This window comes from Artemia sp. Qi Xiang Cuo, chromosome 17 (assembly GCF_049724085.1).
Source record: "Artemia sp. Qi Xiang Cuo chromosome 17, ASM4972408v1, whole genome shotgun sequence".
Lineage (NCBI taxonomy): Eukaryota > Metazoa > Arthropoda > Branchiopoda > Anostraca > Artemiidae > Artemia > Artemia sp. Qi Xiang Cuo.
This window is the reverse complement of record NC_142810.1, coordinates 53307926-53331186: the sequence shown is the minus strand read 5'-3', so window position 1 is coordinate 53331186 and position 23261 is coordinate 53307926. Positions and strand designations below refer to the sequence as shown.

The window sequence follows — 23261 nt, the reverse complement described above, 5'->3', positions numbered from 1 at the left end:
TATAACTGCATGCACAAAATAACAGCGATCCTGTTTTATTCTGGAACTTCCTTGGGAAGTGCAAGAATGGAGCGGGTAATTTTATGTTCCCAGTAGTGACGCCAATGATGAAGTTTCTTATGGCATTTCCACATTCGTAAGCATTAGCTGAGAGACAGTTTTCCTTGCTGAAGTTAATTAAATCACCTTTGAGAAAAAGAATGGAAGAAGAAACACTTTCTTCATTAATGCATGTAAATCGATATGTCAAAGATCCCTAAAATGGTAAATTCCTCATGCTCTTGTGGATTCTTCAAAAAAGTGGAAACAGGATATACAAGACCAAGATGTGACAACAATTTAAAATTTGTGAGAACCTGCCTTTGTAGTATCTTATTGTAGTTTTTAGCCTATGATATTTTTAAATGAATGAATACATAATTGAAAACTATGTTGTTTGACAGTGACATAGATCCAATTCAGGAGCCCAAGCTCTCTTATAGCTTAAGAAATAGAATGAACAACCGTTACCAATAAACAAAAACGTATTGGGAGAAAGAGATTTTCTCTGGATCTTTTTTATTAAAGAAGTAATATAACATTTTCGAAATTTGGGAAGGGTGGGACAACCTTTTAAGTCATTTTAAAAATTGTCATTGGTGTCCCAGTAATTACACTAGATCAACTAGAGTAATAATAAAATAGTTTCTATGTTTCTGGAAAAAAATTAGGATTTGAATCGACAAGAAAATAAAAATAAAAAGCAAATATTTCGATTATATCACCGATAACAAATTTTCAGTGATCGGGTTATAAGCCAAGGGTACCAATTTGGGAAAATACATAGAGGAAGCCAGGATTTTCCTCTATTCTCTGCATAGAGATGCGAAAAGGCATTTTTCAAAGTTCCAAGGGTATTTTTTGCTTAAGAAAAAACAAAATATCAATTTAAAGTTATTTTTCCAGACCTAGGGGGGTAATTTTAACCGCTTGCTATATGTGCACCTGTATAGAACATGGTAAAGAAACAGAACACTTGTTAATTAGACTGATAAAGAGTATTATAATTCTAGTGATTTCTAGTCAATAATCTAGTGATTTATGAGATGACCTAGTGATGTTTTAAAGAATCTATTGATCTTTTTTCACTTAGCGGCAACACTGGGGTAAAACCTTGATTAATTTTCGCGGTGATTTCAAACTAATATGCTCACAGCTTTTTGTGCTATTAGTCACCAAGAAATTAATAACGCTCTGTAGAACCAGGCAAAAAAGTTACTGAAGCCAATTGTAAGCACTAGATTGCACCTAAAAATTAAATTGTAATGATGCATAACTTCAAATAAATCCCTTCACTGGTTATTGTATAAGCCTCTTAGGCTATAGACCCTTAAAGATAGCCTAGGCTAGTACATTTTTTCTATTTATGGCTTCTTTTGAAATTGGTTAATTATTGGTTTCAAACCTGGGCTACACTTTGAGTGTAAATCAAATAGGTAATGTAAGACATAGGCTAATCAATTTTTATATTCTGACATGACTTGTTTTTCTGTGTTAAATATTGTAATATTGCTAAAATATTAGCACCAAGAAAACATAATTGGTAAATTTTTTGCAAATCATATTATTGACTTACAAATAAAGTAAGCATACTGCTTGATGCCTTTTTTATGCTTTTTCCAAATATGATAATCATTTTTTTCAGAAATGAATTTTACCCCCCCCCCCTATATATACCAATTCAGGTTATATATTTGCACATTAGGGGGGGGGGGGTAGGGGTAAATTTTATTTCTGATGTAAATGGGAGGTAAGTTTAAACCTCACAACACCCCCCACCCCAATGTCAATTCAATTTATTTGAATAAAAACAGGTAAAATTCTACTTTAGTTACTTTTGACTATCTTGGAAAGGGGTTGGGTTAGGAAAATGAAACTTTCAGGGATGGATGTACATGCTAAGGTATATCCCGGGAAGGTACTTTGAAGTAGGCTACCTACCTCCACTCCTCCCCCCCTCTATATAAAGGTAAATTACTGCACATTACTAGTTGTTTTAACTCATATTTCATCCTATATTACTATCATAATTATAAATCACTGCTTACCTCACACAACTTCAGCTTTTAACCTTGTTCATTAAAATATATTCCAAAATTCTATTTAAATCCTAAGCCATTTACTTTCCTATCCTTGCTGACTATTGTTATGGTATAATAAAACCAGGTTTGTTGTGATGTCAAGACTTTGCTTATCAGAAACCCTTACCCTTGAGGGTAGCAGGCACATGCCAAACACCTCTGTGTTGATAAGACCATTTAAACTGTATTAATTAGGGAAAGGATTTGAAAAGAGAGACCAGTAAAAATAACCTAATCGTTTTTAAAGGACAAATTATGTCATGGGAAGATGTTTTTGAAATCCCTCTTCCACCCAAACTCAAAATTTTCTAAAATTCTACTTTAGAAAATTTTCAAGTATTTCTAAAGTACTAAAAGATAGAGTGCTAAAAACATCAGAATCAACTTCAGGAGACGTTATATCATGGGAAGAGGTTTTAAAATTCCTCTTCCCCCCAAACTCAAAATTTTCCAAAATTCTACTTCAGAAGCTTTTAAAATATTTCTAAAGCACTAATAGATAGAGTGCTAAAAACATCAGACTCGACTTCAGAGGACACGTTATATCACGGGAAGAGGTTATTGAAATCCCCCTTCCCCCCAAACTCAAAATTGTCCAAAATTCTACTTTAGAAGCTTTTTAAATATTTCTAAAGCACTAATAGATAGAGTGCTACAAAAACCAGAATCGACTTCAGAGGACAAATTATGTTATGGGAAGATGTTTTTGAAATCCCCCTTCCCCCCAAACTCAAAATTTTCCAAAATTCTACTTAAGAAGCTTTTTTAAATATTTCTAAAGTGCTAAGACATAGAACACTACAAACAGAAGAATCGACTTTAGAGGACAATTTATGTCATGGGAACATGTTTTTGAAATCCCCCTTCCCCCCAAACTCAAAATTTTCCAAAATTCTACTTTAGAAGCTTTTTAAATATTTCTAAAGCACTAATAGATAGAGCACTACAAATATCAGAATCAACTTCAGAGGGCAAATTATGTTACAGGAAGATGTTTTTGGAATCCCCCTTCCCCCCAAACTCAAAATTTTAAATTCTACTTTAGAAGCTTTTTAAATATTTCTAAAGCATTAATAGATAGAGTGCTAAAAACATCAGAATCGACTTCAGAGGACATGTTATATCACAGGAAGAGGTTTTAAAAATCCCCCTTCCCCCCAAACTCACAAATTTCCAAAATTTTACTTTAGAAGCTTTTTTAAATATTTCTAAAGCACTAATAGATAGAGCGCTACAAGTTTCAGAATTGGCTTCAGAGGACACGTTATATCATGGGAAGAGGGTTTTAAAATCCCCCTTCCCCCTAACTCAAAATTTTCAAAAATTTTATTTTAAAATATTTTTAAATATTTCTAAAGCACTAATAGATAGAGTGCTAAAAACTTCACAATCGACTTCAGAGGACAATTTATATGATGGAAAGTTGTTTTTAAAATCCCCCTTCCCCCCAAACTCAAAATTTTCCAAAATTCTACTTCAGAAGCTTTTTTAAATATTTCTAAAGCACTAATAGATAGAGTGCTAAAATCATCAGAATCGACTTCAGAGGACACGTTATATCACGGGAAGAGGGTTTTAAAATCCCCCTTCCCCCTAACTAAAAATTTCCAAAAATTTTATTTTAAAAACTTTTTAAATATTTCTAAAGCACTTATAGATAGAGTGCTAAAAATATTAGAATCAACATTAGAGGACACGTTATATCACGGGAAGACGATTTTAAAATCCCCCTTCCCCCCCAAACTCAAAAATTTCCAAAATTTTACTTTAGAAGCTTTTTAAATATTTCTAAAGCACTAATAGATAGAGTGCTAAAAACATCAGAATCAACTTCAGAGGACAAATTATGTTACGGGAAGATGTTTTTGAAATCCCCCGACCCCCCAAACTCAAAATTTTCCAAAATTCTACTTCAGAATCTTTTTTAAATATTTCTAAAGCGCTAAGACATAGAACGCTACAAACATCAGAATCTACTTTAAAAGACAATTTGTGTCATGGGAAGATGTTTTTGAAATCCCCCTTCCCCCAAACTCAAAATTTTCCAAAATTCTACTTCAGAAGCTTTTTTAAATATTTCTAAAGCGCTAAGACATAGAACGCTACAAACATAAGAATCAACTTTAGATGACAATTTGTGTCATGGGAAGATGTTTTTGAAATCCCCCTCCCCCCCAAACTCAAAATTTTACAAAGTTTTACTTTAGAAACTTTTTAAATATTTCTAAAGCACTTATAGATAGAGTGCTAAAAACATTAGAAACAACATTAGAGGACACGTTATATCACTGGAAGAGGATTTTAAAATCACCCTTCCCACCAAACTCAAAAATTTCCAAAATTTTACTTTAGAAGCTTTTTAAATATTTCTATAGCACTAGTAGATAGAGCGCTACAAATTTCAGATTCGACTTCAGAGGACACGTTATATCAAGGGAAGAGGTTTTTAAACCCCCCTCCCCTCAAACTCAAAATTTTCCAAAATTCTACTTTAGAAGCTTTTTAAATATTTCTAAAGCACTAATAGATAGAGCGCTACAACTATCAGAATTGACTTCAAAGGAGAAATTATGTTATGGGAAGATGTTTTTTGAAATCCCCCTTCCCCCCAAACTCAAAATTTTCTAAAATTCTACTTTAGGAGCTTTTTAAATATTTCTAAAGCTCTAAGACATAGAGTGATAAAAAAATTAGAATCGACTTTAGAAGACACGTTATATCACGGGAAGAGGTTTTTAAAATCCCCCTTCCCACCAAACTCAAAAATTTCCAAAGTTTTACTTTAGAAGCTTTTTAAATATTTCTAAAGCACTTATAGATAGAGTGCTAAAAACATTAGAGTCAACATTAGAGGACACGTTAAATCACGGGAAGAGGATTTTAAAATCCCCCTTCCCCCCAAACTCAAAAATTTCCAAAATTTTACTTTAGAAGCTTTTTAAATATTTCTAAAGCACTAATAGATAGAGTTCGAAAAGTTTCGGAATTAAGATCAGATGACATGTTATATAACGGGAAAAGGTTTTTAAAAGCCCCCGTCCCCCCAAACTAAAAATTTTTCAAAATTATATTTTAGAAGCTTTTTAAATATTTCTAAAGCACTAATAGATAGAGTGCTAAAAACATCAGAATCGACTTGAGAGGACACGTTATATCACGGGAAGAGGTTTTTAAAATCCCCCTTCCCCCCAAACTCAAAATTTTCCAAAATTTTACTTTAGAAGCTTTTTAAATATTTCTAAAGCACTAATAGATAGAGCGCTAAAAATATAAGAATCGACTTCAGAGGACACGTTATATCTAGGGAAGAGGTTTTTAAAAACCCCTTCCCCCCAAACTCAAAATTTTCCAAAATTCTAATTTAGAAGCTTTTTAAATATTTCTTAAGCACTAATAGATAGAGCGCTACAAATATCAGACTCGACTTTAGAGGATAATTTATGTTATGGGAAGATGTTTTTTGAAATCTCCTTTCCCCCCAAACTCTAAATTTTCTAAAATTCTTTTTTAGGAGCTTTTCAAATATTTCTAAAGCGCTAAGACATAGAGTGCTAAACAAATTAAAATCGACTTTAGAAGACACGTTATATCACGGGAAGAGGTTTTTAAAATCCCCCTTCCCACCAAACTCAAAAATTTCCAAACTTTTACTTTAGAAGCTTTTTAAATATTTCTAAAGCACTTATAGATAGAGTGCTAAAAACATTAGAATCAACTTTAGATGACACGTTATATCAAGGGAAGAGGATTTTAAAATCCCCCTTCCCCCCAAACTCAAAAATTTCCAAAATTTTACTTTAGAAGCTTTTTAAATATTTCTAAAGCACTAATAGATAGAGTGCTAAAAACATCAGAATCGACTTCAGAGGACCCGTTATATCACGGGAAGAGGTTTTTAAAATCCCCCTTCCCCCCTAACTCAAAATTTTCAAAAATTTTACTTTAGAAGCTTTTTAAATATTTCGAAAGCACTAATATATAGAGCGCTAAAAGTATCAGACTCGACTTTAGAGGACAATTTATGTCATGGGAAGATGTTTCTGAAATTCCCCTTCCCCCCAAACTCAAATTTTCCAAACTTCTACTTTAGAAGCTTTTTAAATATTTATAAAGCACTAATAGATAGAGCGCTACAAATATCAGAATCGACTTAAGAGGATAAATTGTGTTATGGGAAGATGTTTTTGGAATCCCCCTTCCCCCCAAACTCAAAATTTTCCAAAATTATACTTTAGTAGCTTTTTAAATATTTCTAAAGCTCTAAGACATAGAGTGCTAAAAACATTAGAATCGACTTTAGAGGACACGTTATATCACGGGAAGAGGATTTTAAAATCCCCCTTCCCCCCAAACACAAAATTTTCAAAAATTTTAGTTTATAAGCTTTTTTAAATATTTCTAAAGCACTAATAGATAGAGCGCTACAAATTTCAGAAACGACTTCAGAGGACACGTTATATCACGGGAAGAGGTTTTTAAAATCCCCCTTCCCCCCTAACTCAAAATTTTCCAGAATTTTATTTTAGAAGCTTTTTAAATATTTCTAAAGCACTAATAGATAGAGTGCTAAAAACATCAGAATTGTTTTCAGAGGACACGCTATATCACGGGAAGAGGTTTTTTAAAATCCTCCTTCCCCGCAAACTAAAAATTTTCCCAAATTTTACTTTAGAAGCTTTTTAAATATTTCTAAAGCACTAATAGATAGAGAGCTACAAATATCAGAATTGACTTCAGAGGACAATTTATGTTATGGGAAGATGTTTTTGAAATCCCCCTTCCCCCCAAACTCAAAATTTTCCGAAATTCTACTTTAGAAGCTTTTTAAATATTTCTAAAGCATTAATAGATAGAGTGCTAAAAATATCAGAATGGACTTCAGAGGACACGTTATATGACGGGAAGATTTTATTAAAATCCTCCTTCCCCCCAAACTCAAAATTTTCCAAAATTCTACTTTAGAAGCTTTTTAAATATTTCTAAAGCACTAATAGATAGAGCGCTACAAATATCAGAATCGACTTCAGAGGACAAATTATGTTATGGGAAGATGATTTTGAAATCCCCCTTACCATTCATCCCATTCCCCCTTCATACTCTAAAATCTGGTTGATAATTTGAAAAGCCTTATTTTCCACGGGGGTGTTTTTATTTGGAGGGATGGGGATTTTAAAAACCTCTTACCGTGATATAACTTGTCCTCTGAAGTCGATTCTGATGTTTTTAGCACTCTATGTCTCAGCGCTTTAGAAATATTTAAAAAGCTCCTAAAGTAGAATTTTAGAAAATTTTGAGTTTGGGGGGACGGGGGATTTAAAATACATCTTCCCATAACATAATTTATCCTCTAAAGTTGATTCTGATGTTTGTAGCGCTCTATGTCTTAGCGCTTTAGAAATATTGAAAAAGCTTTTAAAGTAGAATTTTGGAAAATTTTGAGTTTGGGGGGAAGGAGGATTTTAAGAACATCTTCCCGTGATATAACGTGTCCTCTGAAGTCGATTCTGATGTTTTAGCACTCTATCTATTAGTGCTTTAGAAATATTTAAAAATCTCCTAAAGTAGAATTTTGGAAAATTTTGAGTTTGGGGGGAAGGGAGATTTCAAAAACATCTTCCCATAATATAATTTGTCCTCTGAAGTCGATTCTTTTATTTGTAGTGCTCTATCTATTAGTGTTTTAGAAATATTTTAAAAGCCTCTAAAGGATGATTTTGGAAAATTTTGAGTTTTGGGGGAAGGGGGATTAAAAAAAGATCTCCCCGTAACATAAATTGTCATCTGAAGTTGATTCTTGTATTTTTAGAACTCTATCTATTAGTGCTTTAGAAATATTTAAAAAGCTTCTAAGGTAGAATTTTGGAAAATTTTGAGTTTGGGGGGAAGGGGGATTTCAAAAACATCTTCCCATGACATAAATTGTCTTCTAAAGTTGATCCTGATGTTTGTAACGCTCTCTGTCTTAGCGCTTTAGAAATATTTAAAAAATTTTATAAAGTAACAATTTTGGAAAATTTTGAGTTTGGGGGGAAGGGGGATTTCAAAAAGATCTTCCCATGACATAAATTGTCCTCTAAAGTTGATTCTGATGTTTGTAACGCTCTATGTCTTAGCTCTTTAGAAATATTTAAACAAGTTTCTAAAGTAACAATTTTGGAAAATTTTGAGTTTGGGGAGAAGGGGGATTTCAAAAACATCTTCCCATGACATAAATTATCCTCTGAAGTTGATTCTGATGTTTGTAACGCTCTATGTCTTAGCGCTTTAGAGATATTTAAACAAGTTTCTAAAGTAACAATTTTGGAAAATTTTGAGTTTGGGGGAAGGGGATTTCAAAAGATCGTCCCAGGACATGAAGTATCCTCTAAATTCAAGTCTGATGCTTGTAGCGCTCTATGTGGTAGTGTTTTACAAATATTTGAAAGGTTTACAAAGTAGAATTTTAGGAAATTTTTAGGTTTGGAGGCCGGAGGATTTTAAGAATCTCTTCCCATAAAGTAACGTGTCCTCTGAAGTCGATTCTGATGTTTTTAGCTCTCTATCTATTAGTGCTTTAGAAATATTTAAAAAGCTTCTAATGTATAATTTTGGAAAATTTTGAGTTTGGGGGGAAGGGGGATTTCAAAAACATCTTCCCATAACAACATTTGTCCTCTGAAGTCGATTCTGATATTTGTAGCGCTCTATCTATTAGTGCTTTAGAAATATTTAAAAAGCTTCTAAAATAGAATTTTGGAAAATTTTGAGTTTGGGGGGAAGGAGGATTTCAAAAAAATCTTCCCATAAAATAAATTGTACTCTGAAGTCGATTCTTGTATTTGTAGCGCTTTATCTATTATTGCTTTATAAATATTTAAAAAGATTCTAAAGTAGAATTTTAGAAATTTTTGAGTTAGGGGGGAAGGGGGATTTTAAAAACCTCTTCTCGTGATATAACGTGTCCTCTGAAGTCGATTCTGATGTTTTTAGCACTCTATCTATTAGTGCTTTAGAAATATTTAATAAGCTTCTAAACTAAAATTTTGAAAAATTTTTAGTTTGTGGGGAAGGGTGTTTTCAAAAACATCTTCCCGTGATATACCATGTCCTCTGACGTCTATTCTCATGTTTTTAGAACTCTATATATTAGTGCGTTACAACTGTTTTAAAAGCTTACCAAGTATAATTTTGTGACATGTTGAGTTTGTGGGGAAGGGGGATTTAAAAAACATCTTCCCGTAAAATAATTTGTCCTATGAAGTAGATTATGATGTTTTTAGCGTTCTATGTCTTAGAGCTTTATAAATATTTAAAAAAGCGTATGAAGTAGAATTTTGGAAAATTTTGAGTTTGGGGGGAAGGGGAATTTTAAAAACCTCTTCCCGTGATATAACGTGTCCTCTGAAGTCGATTCTGATGTTTTTAGCACTCTATCTATTAGTGCTTTAGAAATATTTAAAAAGCTATTAAATTAAAATTTTAGAAAATTTTGAGTTTGGGGGGAAGGGGGTTTTTAAAACCCTCTTCCCGTGATATAACGTGTCCTCTGAAGTCGTTTCTGAAACTTGTAGCGCTCTATCTATTAGGGCTTTAGAAATATTTAAAAAAAATTCTAAAGTAAAATTTTGGAAATTTTGAGTTTGGGGGGAAGGGGGATTTTAAAAACCTCTTCCCGTGATATAACGTGTCCTCTGAAGTTGATTCTGATATTTTTAGTGCTCTATCTATTAGTGCTTTAGAAATATTTAAAAAGCTTCTAAAGTAGAATTTTGGAAAATTTTGAGTTTAGGGGGATGGGGGATTTCAAAAACATATTCCCATGACAAAAATTGTCCTCTAAATTCGATTCTGATGTTTGTATAGTTCCATGTCTTAGCGCTTTAGAAATATTTAAAAAAGCTTCTGAAGTAGAATTTGGGAAAATTTGAGTTTGGGGGGAAGGGGGATTTCAAAAACATCTTCCCACAATATAAATTGTCCTCTGAAGTCGATTCTGGTTTTTGTAGCACTCTATGTATTAGTGCTTTAGAAATATTTAAAAAGATTCTAAAGTAGAATTTTGGAAAATTTTGAGTTAGGGGGAAGGGGGATTTCAAAAACCTCTTCCTGTGATATAACGTGTCCTCTGAAGTCGATTCTGATGTTTTTAGCACTCTATCTATTAGTGCTTTAGAAATATTTTAAAATATTCTAAAGTAGAATTTTGGAAAATTTTGAGTTTGGGGGGAAGGGGGACTTTAAAAACCTCTTCCCGTGACATAACGTCTCTTCTGAAGTTGATTCTGATGTTTTTAGCACTCTATCTTTTAGTACTTTCGAAATACTTTAAAAGCTTCTAAAGTAGAATTTTAGAAAATTTTGAGTTTGGGTGGAAGAGGGATTTCAAAAACATCTTCCCATGACATAATTTGTCCTTTAAAAATGATTAGGTTATTTTTACTGGTCTCTCTTGTCAAATCCTTTCCCTAATTAATACAGTTTAAATGGTCTTATCAACACAGAGGTGTTTGGCATGTGCCTGCTACCCTCAAGGGTAAGAGTTTCTGATAAGCAAAGTCTTGACATCAAAACAAACCTGGTTTTATTATACCATAAAAATAGTCAGCAAGGATAGGAAATTAAATGGTTTAGGATTTAAATAGGATTTTGGAATATATTTTAATGAACAAGGTTAAAAGCTGAAGTTGTGTAAGGTAAGCAGTGATTTATAATTATGATAGTAATATAGGATGAAATATGAGTTAAAACAACTAGTAATGTGCAGTAACTTACCATTATATAGAGGGGAGAGGAGTGGAGGTAAGTACTTCAAAGTACCTTCCCGGGACATACCTTAGCATGTACATCCATCCCTGAAAGTTTCATTTTCCTAACCCAACCCCTTTCCAAGATAGCCAAAAGTAACTAAAGTAGAATTTTACCTAAAAACATAACACAAACATCAATAACAATAAAGATCCTAGAAGAGAACTTGTTAATGACCAAAGAAAGAAAAAAAAATTAAAATAACACTGAAAAAAAAAGGATAGAAGAATAAAACATTGGTAATTAAAGCAAATTGGTTAAAAATTGAAAGATTAAATTATATTATCAAGTTTCGTTACATTTTTATACAGCTTGCAGAAACTTGTGGCTAGTTCAACAATGGTGGGTATTTTGTTCCATTGAATAATGGATTTGTAAATGGGAGATTGCTGCGCAGCACTAGAAACGCATTTAGGAATTATAAAGGCTCTATTGGATGAATGGAGACAGTGGCCTCCAAATTATTAATGTTATAATAGGTTAGTAATTGAGGTGGAAGATTATTGTGGAAAGCAGAGTAAGCAAGCAACAAGTTTAGTTTTTGTATGATTTGATGAAGTGGAGCTATGCCAAAATCTGAATACAAATCACGGATTGGATATAGACAGGGAAGCCGAAAAACTGCTTTAATGACACGGTTTTGGGCAAATTTGAGTTTTTTAGTGAAAGACCAGTTTGTATTTCCCCAAACTGATCTGCAATAAGAAAGGTAAGGAAAAATAAAGGAATAATAGAGGGTAACTAGGATGTCGGGAGGAAGAAAATAATTCACACGGTTAATCATAGCTACTTGTCTCAAAATTATTGCTGTGATGTTAGAAGTATGATTAGAGAAGGACAAACATGAGTCAATAAATATACCAAGAAACTTGGCAACCTCCACTTGTGGGAGGATGTCGGAGGAGTACTTGAGACCAAGAGCAGGTTGAATTACGTCTTTGTTGTATGGGCTTCTGAATAATACTATTTGACTTTTTTTGCTATTAATGGTCATGTTATTTGTAAGGCACCACGCCTAGACTCTGTTCAGAAGGACTTGGGCAGAGGTTATTGCCAATGGTAAATTGGTGCCAGTGATGGAGAAGTTGCTGTCATCAGCAAATAGTACAGGATACACTGAAGGGCCCAGGTCCATAACAAGATCATTGATATATAGGAGAAATAAAATAGGGCCTAGAATGGAGCCTTGCAGGACACCCCTCCAAACATGTAAGGGCTGAGAGGATACTCGACCTAAGCTCAAACTCTGTACCCTTCCAGATAGATAAGAATCAAACCAAGAGAGGGGAACACCACGAATACCATAACTATTTAATTTACTTATTAAAATACTATGATCAACCCTGTCAAAGGCCTTAGAAAAATCCAAAAAAAAACCTAATACAGTTTTTTTAAGGTCGAGTTGTGAGCGTATGAACTGTGTGGTGTCAATTAGAACATGAGAAGTTGAAAATTTCGGCCTAAAGCCATATTGGTGAGGAGAAATCAAGGAAACAGAGTGCTGACTGTCAAACAGAAAGGGAGACAGACATCTGAAGATAATTCTCTTGAGCACTTTGGATATAACAGGGAGAATTGAGATGTGACAATAATTACCTATCTCAGTTGGATCGCCCTTTTTAAGAACTGGGATAACAATGGCTGACTTTAGTAAATCAGGGAAAACTCTGTGGGTTAAAGATAGGTTGGCAATATGCATGATGGGCTTGCAAACAAAATGAGATATGGTCTTCAGGAGCTTATTACTTAATCCAAGACAGTCAGGTGTAAAATTAATAGGGAGAGAACCCATTGTTTGAAGTGCCTCATTGCTATCAGTTGGGCAGTAAAACATGGATCTAGAATTGAAGCAAGGGAGTACAGCCGGTAAGGAGGAGCGGGAGTCAGTATGAGGAACAGTAGAAAAATAATTATTAAATGCGTCAGGTGCATGTAAACGGTCAATTAATCCACCATTTGTGTCTTTAAGGCGAATAGTTATAGACTTTGATTTTCTATTTTTGAGAGTATATCATTAATGGTGGACCAAATCTTTTTCAGGTTTCCTTTTCAATTGATATTTTTTGTATAATGATAATTTTTCTTCGCTTCGCGGATGAGTTTAGTGTATAAGTTTTTATAATTTTTATAATTTGATAGGTCAATATCACTACTGAGCTTACAGGCTAACTTATATAATTTGTTTTTACGATACGAAGAGCCAATGGGGCTATGTGACATCCAGGGGCACATAGCGTTGGTTTTTTGGTTACGTTTACGAATAGGAAAAGTTGAATGGATAATCTCACTTAGTCGTTGCGCAAAACCATTTGTGACAGAATTTACCTCTTAACAATTTAAAACATTGGACCAGTCAGTGTTTCTTAGGCAATCAATAAAATAGGTCATTTTTGCAGAGCAGTAATTTCTAGTCGGTGTTGGGATATTAATTCTAGAGCGTAGAGATAGGGGTTGTCAAGGTAGTGAAAAGTAATTAGGAAAATGGTCTGACAGATACAAAAATATTGTATTTGAGGACACGTCATTTCCCAGGGAAGTGGATACAAAAATACTATTAATTAATGTTGAACTTGATCTCACAGGTTCAATTCTACTGGAAAAAAAAAATTGTGGGTAGAAGACCACTCATGGTTACCAATTCAAAAAAAGTGTCAGATTCAATATTTTTACCAACATTGTGTAGGTTACAATTAAAGTCCCCAAGAACTATTGCCTTTTTATGGGTAAAGTCATAAAATTAGAAAAATCATCAAATGGATTACAAAAACTTGAGGTTGGAAATGGAGGAGGTTTATAAAATAAGGAGAGTATATAGGAATTTTGGCCGATAACTATGTTAACAATTATTGAATAAATACATCTGAGATTTATTTGTGTAGAGAAAATAGATTTGCACTCTGATAGCCTGGTAAAATTTACATTCAAACTGATGTGAAGTGAGATACCCCCAGAACACTTTGTCAATCTCTTGGGCATCTGGATTATTTGGTAACCAGGGAGTGAAAAATCACTAGTGTCATCACTATTGGGAAGCAATGTCTCTGTTAATCCTATTACGTCAAAAGGGCAGACACCATTGATTGAATGAAATTAAATCTTTAAACTCGAGCCACTTATCCCAGATGCTTCTGATGTTGAAACAAAGAACATTAAGGGAATTATTATTTACTAGTTTTGGCTTCACATTGGTTGCAAAATTGAGAATATCAAGGTAATTACAACTAGCATGAGTTAAGGTACCATTGGGGCTGCTTATAGGGTTGGCATGCTGAATATTATCTATATCGGAATAATTAAAAGCAATGTTGTTAGAAAGGGATAAATTACTTAAAAACGAAAAGTCACACATTAATTAGTTGTCAGGCATTCTTGTTGGGTATCTTCTTGCTTGGGTTTTGCTTTGAACTTCATCCTCGCCTGAAGAGACTTTGTGAGGGGTCGTCAATTTGTGTGTTACTGTTTTGGTCGGCTTTTTCTTTGTTTTTTTTTGTTTTGCTATTGCTTGGTGATTCTACCATTGTTTCAAGTGCTGGTGATTCTTTCAAATTTCTAGGGGACTTGGTAACAGTTGGGATTGTAGAAAATGCTGAGTTAGAATGGCATTCCATGCCTTCTTTGAAGGATAAAAGTTGGACTGTAGCTTTTTGCCAGATTTCCTCTCCTAGGAATGTAGTAATGGTCTTTTTTATAAGGATATTTTTTAGTTCAACTGGTTCACTGCCAACCTCGATAAGATGGGAAACTGCAAGGTATGTGGCTAACCTTTGCCATTCTTGATTATAATGATGAATAACTTGTGGATGTGATAAAACTGGAAGTTGGGAAGAGGAAGGCTGCGATTTGGCCTCAAGTTGAGGAAATTGAGTGGACCATTGAGTAAATGAGAAGCCTTTATCTATTAGGGGTGGGACCTTTTTCCTCTGGCTCTTTAAAACTTCAGTTTGGCTATTTAAGGGTTGACTTGGAGTTGGTTGTCTAGGGATTGTAGCGGCTACGACAGAGTAGGGCCAGTTCAATCTCACAGAGGTTTGGAGGATCTCGGCTCTCTTATGATAGGCCAGACAAAGTTGCTTCTCAAGTGCCGTGTGACCCTTATTATTACAATTTTCACAAAAGGCTTCTTTCTCGATGCAATTTTCTGTCACGTGGCTAGGTTTCCCACATTTTCGACATGATTGGAGTGACTTTTTACTATTATTTTTGCTATGACCGTGGGCTAAGAAAATTGCACATTGTAGGGACTTTGGTTTATAGGACTTATGGAAAGGGCCATACCACACAAAAACTTCTCTTTGTAACTCGTTTTTGCATACACTGAGCAACTGGGTACAAGATTACCCTCATTTTTCAAGTTGAGTCTTGTGGCTGTTATTGGTTGGACCAGATGACCTGAAGAATCAATTAGTTCAGTTGTAAATTCCTCTATTGGTATACTGGTGTCAACACCATAAACCAAGTATTTATAGGACTTTTCTACTTCTTTAGAAGTGGCAGAGATTTTGGAACCCTTAACGATTAATTCCTTGGACCTTGAAAGGACTCAATCTGCAGCCTTGTGAGAGGTAAAATAAAGATCTATAAGACCGTCTTTTAGGAAAACTACTTCAAAAGTTGAGTTAGCTAGTAAAAATATAGGCTTTCTAATATCCATTCACCGATCAAACAGTTTGTGGTAATGAACTGTAAGTAAGGAGCGACCCGGCTCAATGGTAACCGAAACTCTAGAAAACGGTATTTTGATACAAATAGATACATCAAAAGAATCAAATTTTAATGCTGATTTCAAATATATAAGTTTCATCAAGTTTAATACTACCCATCAAAATTTACGTGCCTGAGAAAATTTGGCTGATTTTCAAAAAAAGGGGGAAAGACCCCTAAAAGTTATAGAACCTTAATGAAAATCACACCATCATATTCCGCGTATCAGAGAACCCTACTGTAGAGATCATAAGCTCCCATCTACAAAAATGTTGAATTTTGCATTTTTTGCCAGAAGAAAGATCACGGGTGTGTGTTTATTTGTTTGTTTTTTTGTTTTTTTTTCCCCAGGGGTGATCGTATCGACCCAGTTGTCCTAGAATATCGTGGGAGGGCTCGATGGAATGGAAATTAAAAGTTCTAGTGCCCTTTTTAAGTGATCAAAAAAAAATGGAGGGCAACTAGGCCCCCTCCCACGCTCAATTTTTTCCCAAAGTCACCCGATCAAAATTTTGAGATAGTCATTTTGTTCAACATGTCCAAAAATATTATAAGTATGTTTTTTAGGATGACTTAATACCCCGAAGTTCCCAGGGGAGGGCTGAAAGTTATGAACTTGACCCAATGTTAACATATAGCATTGGTTATTTGGAAGTATACAGACGTTTTAAGGGGAGATTTTTCCTGGTAGTGGGGGGGGGGGTGGGTGGGTCGGGAGTTATGTGGGAGGATCTTTTCATGAAGGAAGTTTTCATTGGGGAAGGGACATTGCTATGAAGGGGACGCCAGACTCATTTTTAAAGAATTGGAACAAAATTCGAACTTTTGCTTAAAGAGCAAGGTATTGACTAGGGGGTGAACCCCATAATAAACGTATTAAAAATATATGAATATAGAAGTTCGTTACGTAAGTTACGTATATTTATTACTATAATCTTGGGTTGGGGTTCTTCAGTGGGTGATCTAACTGCATCATTTTTCTTTTTTTGCCAGGGGTTTCACCAGTACTTTTGGCTTGAAGGATGTTTAGGGCTTGTATCCCCTTAAGATGTGTGGTTGATTTAGACATAGGAGTTGGGGGGGGGGTCTAGTTAAGTTTCTTTTTGAAGGCAGGAAAGGTGAGACATCTGTGTCTTTTTCAGGAGGTTCCTTTGTGTGAGACATGAGCTATTTGGAACTAAAAATCTCACCTCTTATTTCTTTCACTGTTCAGAACTATAATTCAAATCCTATAATCCAATTAACAAGAATCAAGGTCACTAATATTACTTAGGAAAGTCCAGGGACATGCACGGTCTGTAAATGTTCAAGTTACAAACGGGGAATTTCGACTGGAAAATACCAAGAGTGAAAACACCAATTAGATGTTAACACAGCGGAAGCAAGTTCATAACAGGCAATACATATCCATGTATTGCCAATGTACAAATACATAGCCTACCCTGAATTGGTACATAAGCCTATAGGGGTGGGGGTAAAACTCAATTCTGACAAAAATGATTATCATATTTGGAAAGAGAACAAAAAAGGCATTGAGTGGTATGTTTACTTTATTTGTAAGTCAACAATATGATTTGCAAAAAATTTACCACATAATCTTTAATTAAAAAAAAAAACATGTAGACTGTTTGACCAAAGTATGGCAAAAACAATTTAATTTATTTTTGTCTAAATGGATTGTGAATAATCAATACTTGTGCCTTAACAAAATGTTGAAAAAACAAAATTTTGATCAAATAGTCATTTTTAGACCTATGTTTTAACCCTTTTATCTATCCAAAAATTATAAGAAAATGTATTATATTTTAGAGTTCATTAAGGGCCTAAGATTCAATTGTAGGCAGCACAATAGCACTGCCTAAGTAAAGAACAATGTTGGCACAACATTTTTTTTTTTTTTTCTTCAGACCAGGGCACTTCAAATCAAAGTAGTTGTTGTATAAACTTCAAAAAGGGCTCATTTGATTAGAAATTTGTCCATAAAGGGCCTAAAATTGAATTTCATAGGTTTTAAGGGTCCGTAGAGGGCCTAAAATTGAATTTCCAAATAAAAGAATTGTTATTTTTGAAAGAGTGGATAAAAGGCACTGAGTGGTATGTTCAGTTAATTTGTTACTCAGTCATAGAAAGATGTTTACCATTATTAGCACTGGTTTACACATAACAAATTAATTCTAATGATAGAAAAATCTAATTAAACCCCTCCCTTAGAAAGGTAACAAGAGTCATTATGATAATTATAGTGACATTAGCCTGGTTTCTGCAAGAAGCAAATTACTTAGCATGATAATTGTTTGACAGGTTGAATATGGTCTTAGGAAAAGTAGAGAATGTGTCAACCAAATTTTCACTCTGAGATTTATAATTCAGAAGTGCTTAAGTCATCAAACCCATTTAGTCCCCATTTTATAGGTTATGAGCAGAGCAAGCATTTGAGTCAGCTCATAGGAGAGCTTTAGCAAAGGTCCTATCCTTGTATGGTAGGCTATACCAGGTAAATACATTAAAGTGGTTATTTCAATTTTTTAAAATAGCATTTCTGTGGTTAAGGTAGAAAATAAGGATAGTAGTTGGTTGTGCAATAAAGTAGAAGTTAATTGGCACTGCATACTATCCTTATTTATATGAATCATGTTGATGGGCTTTGTCCTAAGGCCACAGCAAAGGTAATAGAATTAAACAGGGAGTAAAACTCTCTGAGACTTAGATTATGTTGATGATTTAATCATCCTAGGTGAAAATGTTTGATAAGTGAATGACTCCCTAGAGTTTGTTGTGAGTTCAGGGTTCAAGAATAGGTTTAAAATTAGTGTTAAGAAGACTAACTTTTTAAGACTATGAATAAGGGAATGTGAAGGGGTGATATTGGGTGGGCAGCTTCACTTAACTAGGTATTATTATTATTATTAGTAAAGATGGCTGGTACAATGAAGATGTTAAAAGTAGGATAGCCACAGTCAAGGGTATTTTTTTTTTTTCAAAATTGAATAGAGGTTAGAAGAATAGGAAGGTAAGTGTGCTAACCAAGATTTGAACATTAGAAGCTGCAGTGATGACAGTAGTCAAGTCTGGTTCTAAAGCACAGGTGCTCCGAAAATGGAGGAAGATTTGCTAGATGTTTTCTAGAAAAATTACCTGGAGATTGTTTTGGGTACCTGACTGACTGACCATATCTCAAACAGTAAGAAATGTACAAAAAATGTGATGCAATCCTCCTTTCTTAAGCTAAAATAAAAGAAAGGTTGAGATGGCTGAGACATGTTCTGTGGAATAAGGATAAGATATTGCTAAAGATTGTCCTTATTGGCCAATGCTGCAGTATGGTGCTGCAGTGAGTTTTTAGTTGTAGCAGTAGTAGTAAAAATATAGTCAACTTTTGAGTAATTTGTTTCATTTTTCCAAACTAGCTAGTACAATTTTAACTAGGCTGTCTTATAAGTCAACTTTGCTTTCCATTGGTTTTTCATGACTTGTACTTTTTTGCCAATAAGACTTGTCTTATCCTGAGCCACCCCCCCCCCTTCCCCTTGAAAGTTTGCAAAGGAAAGAATTATCATGTATAGAAGAGCATAAAAGACATGCATCTAGCAGTGCTTTTATATTTACTTAATTACCTTAATTTGTACTTTGAAGCTAATAAAGATTCATTGTGATCTGTTAATTGCTCCATACTTGATGATGTGAATGATTAAATATCAAATGCATCCCACTGGTACTTCCAGGGAACACCATTCCATTCAACATCCGATGACTTCTTGAACACTTTATTATTGGGTGCTGAAACTGTTTTATTTGACAGACTATGGTAAAGGCACCAATAATTTGACAGTTTTTGTAAAAAAAAAACACTTTTTCTACTCTGGAAGGGCCTAACTTAAAACTTTTTCGTTTGAAAAGGGTTTCAGTATGTAGGTAAAACAACTAGAATCTTACAGTTTTATTAGAAGTTGAAAGTTTTATCAGAAAAGGATACAAAACTCTGTTTTTCTGAAATTGGACTCTATTCACCTACAAATTTGACAGAACAAAGTTACCTGTTTTCAATGTAGTTGGAACCCAATTCAACATGTGTCAAAATACTTGGGGATTGCTTGTAGGTGGATCCTTGTGCATTCAACATCCCTATTCTTTTTACTTTGTATCTCTTCAACTTTGTCTAATGTGTAAACATATAAAACACTATTCAGATTATGGAAGCAAAAAATTGAAGAAATTGTCTCGGGTATAGGAACAAAATTGGATAATCATATACATATCATATAACCATTTCAAAGTTAACTGCCATTTTAATCCACCTTAAAATTTTAGCTTTGACTCTCCTTGGTCTAGAAGGTCCAGAATCCTTGAAATATGCATGTCCTACTTAAGATTATTAGAAATTTGTAACACCAAGGAGTTTAACATGTTTCATTAGCATACTGGGTGGGACAGGATTTAAAAAACAGGAGTGAATTTCAAGAATTTTAGGAAGTTTATTGTTGTTTTAATTGACTTAGTAGAATTTACGTTCGTATGTAGGATGGGGCAACTTTTGATGTTTCTATAACATACTTCAAGGATCAGCAGGTAATCTACATGTTAACACCTTTGAGGGAATCTTACAAAATTCATTAATCAATACTAGATATAAGAGGGATCATAACAAGGTTCCGTTAGGAATTCTACGCCAAGTAGGGAAGATAACAGAGAGAAAATTTTTGTTTATTTTACAACTTGGGATCTATTTGAAAGAAAACATATACACAATTTACTAACAGAGGGTCTACTTGAAAGTTATTCAGTGATAAATGAATTAGGATGTTGTGATCAACCAAGTCAAATGCTTCAAAATATGAACATGATATGTGACCAAGTGGCAGTTCTTCAGATCATGGAAAAATCTAGCATCAAATGAATAAAACTACAATTTAATGATAACCTTTTTATGTTTTTTTTTCATGTGAAATATTATTAGAAATAATAATCATCAAAATCTCTCATTTTTGAGAGAGTACCCGTAAATTCGACAACTGTTTCCGTCAGAGGACCCTTGGATTTTAATACCAATTGTTTCTCATCTGTTTTACATGTTCAGTGAAGTTTTGACAGAATCACCTATATTTCGACAGGGCCTGTTGCTGTCTGTCAAAAATATTGACAAGGTTACTACAAGATATTCTCAAAAGAAATGAATCTCATGATAGAAGCCAATGTCTACGTTTGAATTTGGCTGAAGGAAGATTTTTAGTCGGCCTTGTACTCTACTACATCAGGCAAGAATTTTCAACACTTGGAACATAATTTTGTCAATATAATATTATCTACCATTTTAATTTGATTCTATCAAGAAAAAGCCAATGTGGCTACATTTTAGAGAAGATCAGATGTATCTGATCTTCTTGTATCAATCTATCAATCTTGATATCAAATCTTGATGTATCAATCTTGATGGATTGGTGCTGATCCACTTTTTTTTGCTAAAAAATAACCAAGTAATTACTGTTTGAACATTACATAAAAAAATGTTGGGAGCTCATTTTTTGTCAAAAACACGAAACTGATTGAATTGGATATTCTTTTCCTATCTCAGTGTATTGGATATAGTGTCCACGTTTTGCATTGTCAAAATATAATAACGGCTTCAATAGATGGTGTTCTAAGTCACAACTAAGCAGAGTTATCCTATTTTGAAGGAAAATTTGGACAGTGGTTCCAAAATTGAACTGTTGAATCATTGGTACCTTTACCCTATTGTGCAATTCATCACGTTTAAATACTTTTCACCCATTTCAGGGTCTGCTAGCCCTGTCCAGAACAAATTTTTTCATCCTTATGACAAAAAGATGAGCTTCCAACAGTTTTGAGGTAATTACACGCCCAAAATCTAACATGATGTCATTTCCTCTTGTGGTCTATAGCCAATTTGTTGCCCTGCATTGCTTTGACTCTTGAAAAGTGTTCCTGGATTTTCAATTTCAAATCAAATGAGCACCCTCTAAAGCTACTGTAACCACACCTTGTATCCAGACCTGGTTAAAAGTATCATCTGTCAGAGGAATATGACTTTTTACTGAGGCAGCTCTAGAGTGCTGCCCCTGAAAGGCCTGGTTAGGAACCCGTGAATGTATGAGATTTATGTTTTACATCTATTTTTCCATGGATGCTATTCCAAACCCTTACAAAGAAAATATTTTCTCCAAGAGAAGCTTCCCATCCAATTTGCAAGCTTGTGTCCCAATAATTTCTCCTTTCTTAGTATCAAGATTAGCTCTTCTTCTTTCCTATCAATTTGTATTAAGTGACATTTTTTTTATCTCTCTTTGCCTTTTTTATACCTTCATCAACTTTACTGCTTTTGAAGATTTTAAAGAAATCTAATTATTCTGTTAGGTGATTTTGTTCTCTCTTTTATGGAGAACTCTTATCCATGACAGTTTGACCTGATATTCAGTAAATGAGTATTCATTTTCTATTTTTATATATTAATAAAAGTCATTTTATGTCCTTTACATCAAATATCAGTTTCTGGTTTTTCTCAGTTTAGTTGTCTGTTTGTTTGTTGTTGTTTTTTTTTAATATGAAATGTGAATTTGGCTCATCTGGGCATGAGATTGAAAGTATTTTAAATTAAATGTCTTATTCAGGGGCGTAAATTGCTATGGGGCAGGGGGGCAGTTGCCCCCCTCCTAGACCTCGTTCCCCCCCAGACCTGATTTTGCCCCCCACCCCAGATTTTTTTAGATTATACCCTTATTTATCCTTCATCCGAATAAAATATACAAATTTTATCGAATACAAAATCTTATACGAAATGACGCGTAACTCGGAGCCTCGTGTTTTCTCTAGCATTGTCAAGTAAAGATAGTAACCCGGAGGCTCGTGTTTTCTCTAGCATTGCCAAGTAAAGATAGTATTGAATGAATTCATTTGTTGAATAAGAGTGTGCGATGAGTCAGAGAAAAATAATAGATTTTTTTAAACCTAGTCAACCGGCTAAAAAAGCTAAGTTGGTGGATAGTGTAGCAGCAACCGAGGCAGCAACAGAAGCTGGCCCAAGTGAGGTGTGTAATTTTGCCATTTATGGTTTGACTAATATAAACTTATAGCCTTTCCTTCATGCAATAAATTCCATGCGAACTAAAGTTTAGCCTACAGAAGTAATATCTTAATATCGCGCTACAACTTTGGAATAATTTATAAATCGTAAATTTTGGGGGAAAATCATATAACCGAGCATATAACAAACAATTATAGATAAAGAAGTGTCATTAAAGGAGGGGGGGGGGGCAGGCTAAGACTTCAGAGATGACTACTGGGACTACAGCCTGATTTATCAGACATAATTTATGGCAAAGAGTTTTGGAAGAGCTTAAGAGAATGAAAGAGCAATAAATGCTTTCCTAAGGCCTAGCCATTTTTGCTAGGCGGCCGGTCACCATTATTTATACCTCTTGTTATATTCTCACTCTAGAAACTGGGTATGGCGCAAAAAGGGAATGAAAGAGAGCTAAAATACATTTGAATTGACCGTTTTAGTATAAATAGAAAATGGCTGCTTCGTGACAAAATTCTACTTTTTAAAGTTAAATCGGCTGTTATTGGAGGCATTCGCTTCACGTCAGCGTGCTTCATCCAAAAGAAAATTTACGACATGCCCTCCTAGATTTTGCTGATAAG

At 34.1% G+C, this 23261-nt stretch overlaps 1 protein-coding gene across 1 annotated transcript in view; it reads left to right on the top strand.

Moving 5' to 3' along the window:
- The first annotated feature begins 1173 nt into the window (after window positions 1–1173).
- LOC148942334 (uncharacterized) overlaps window positions 1174–23261 on the top strand; it is an 81356-nt gene continuing 59268 nt past the window's right edge. Inside the window, exon 1 of the mRNA XM_089103346.1 lies at window positions 1174–1269. The gene's annotated coding sequence lies outside the window, so the exon portion shown is untranslated. The remainder of the gene's footprint in view (window positions 1270–23261) is intronic.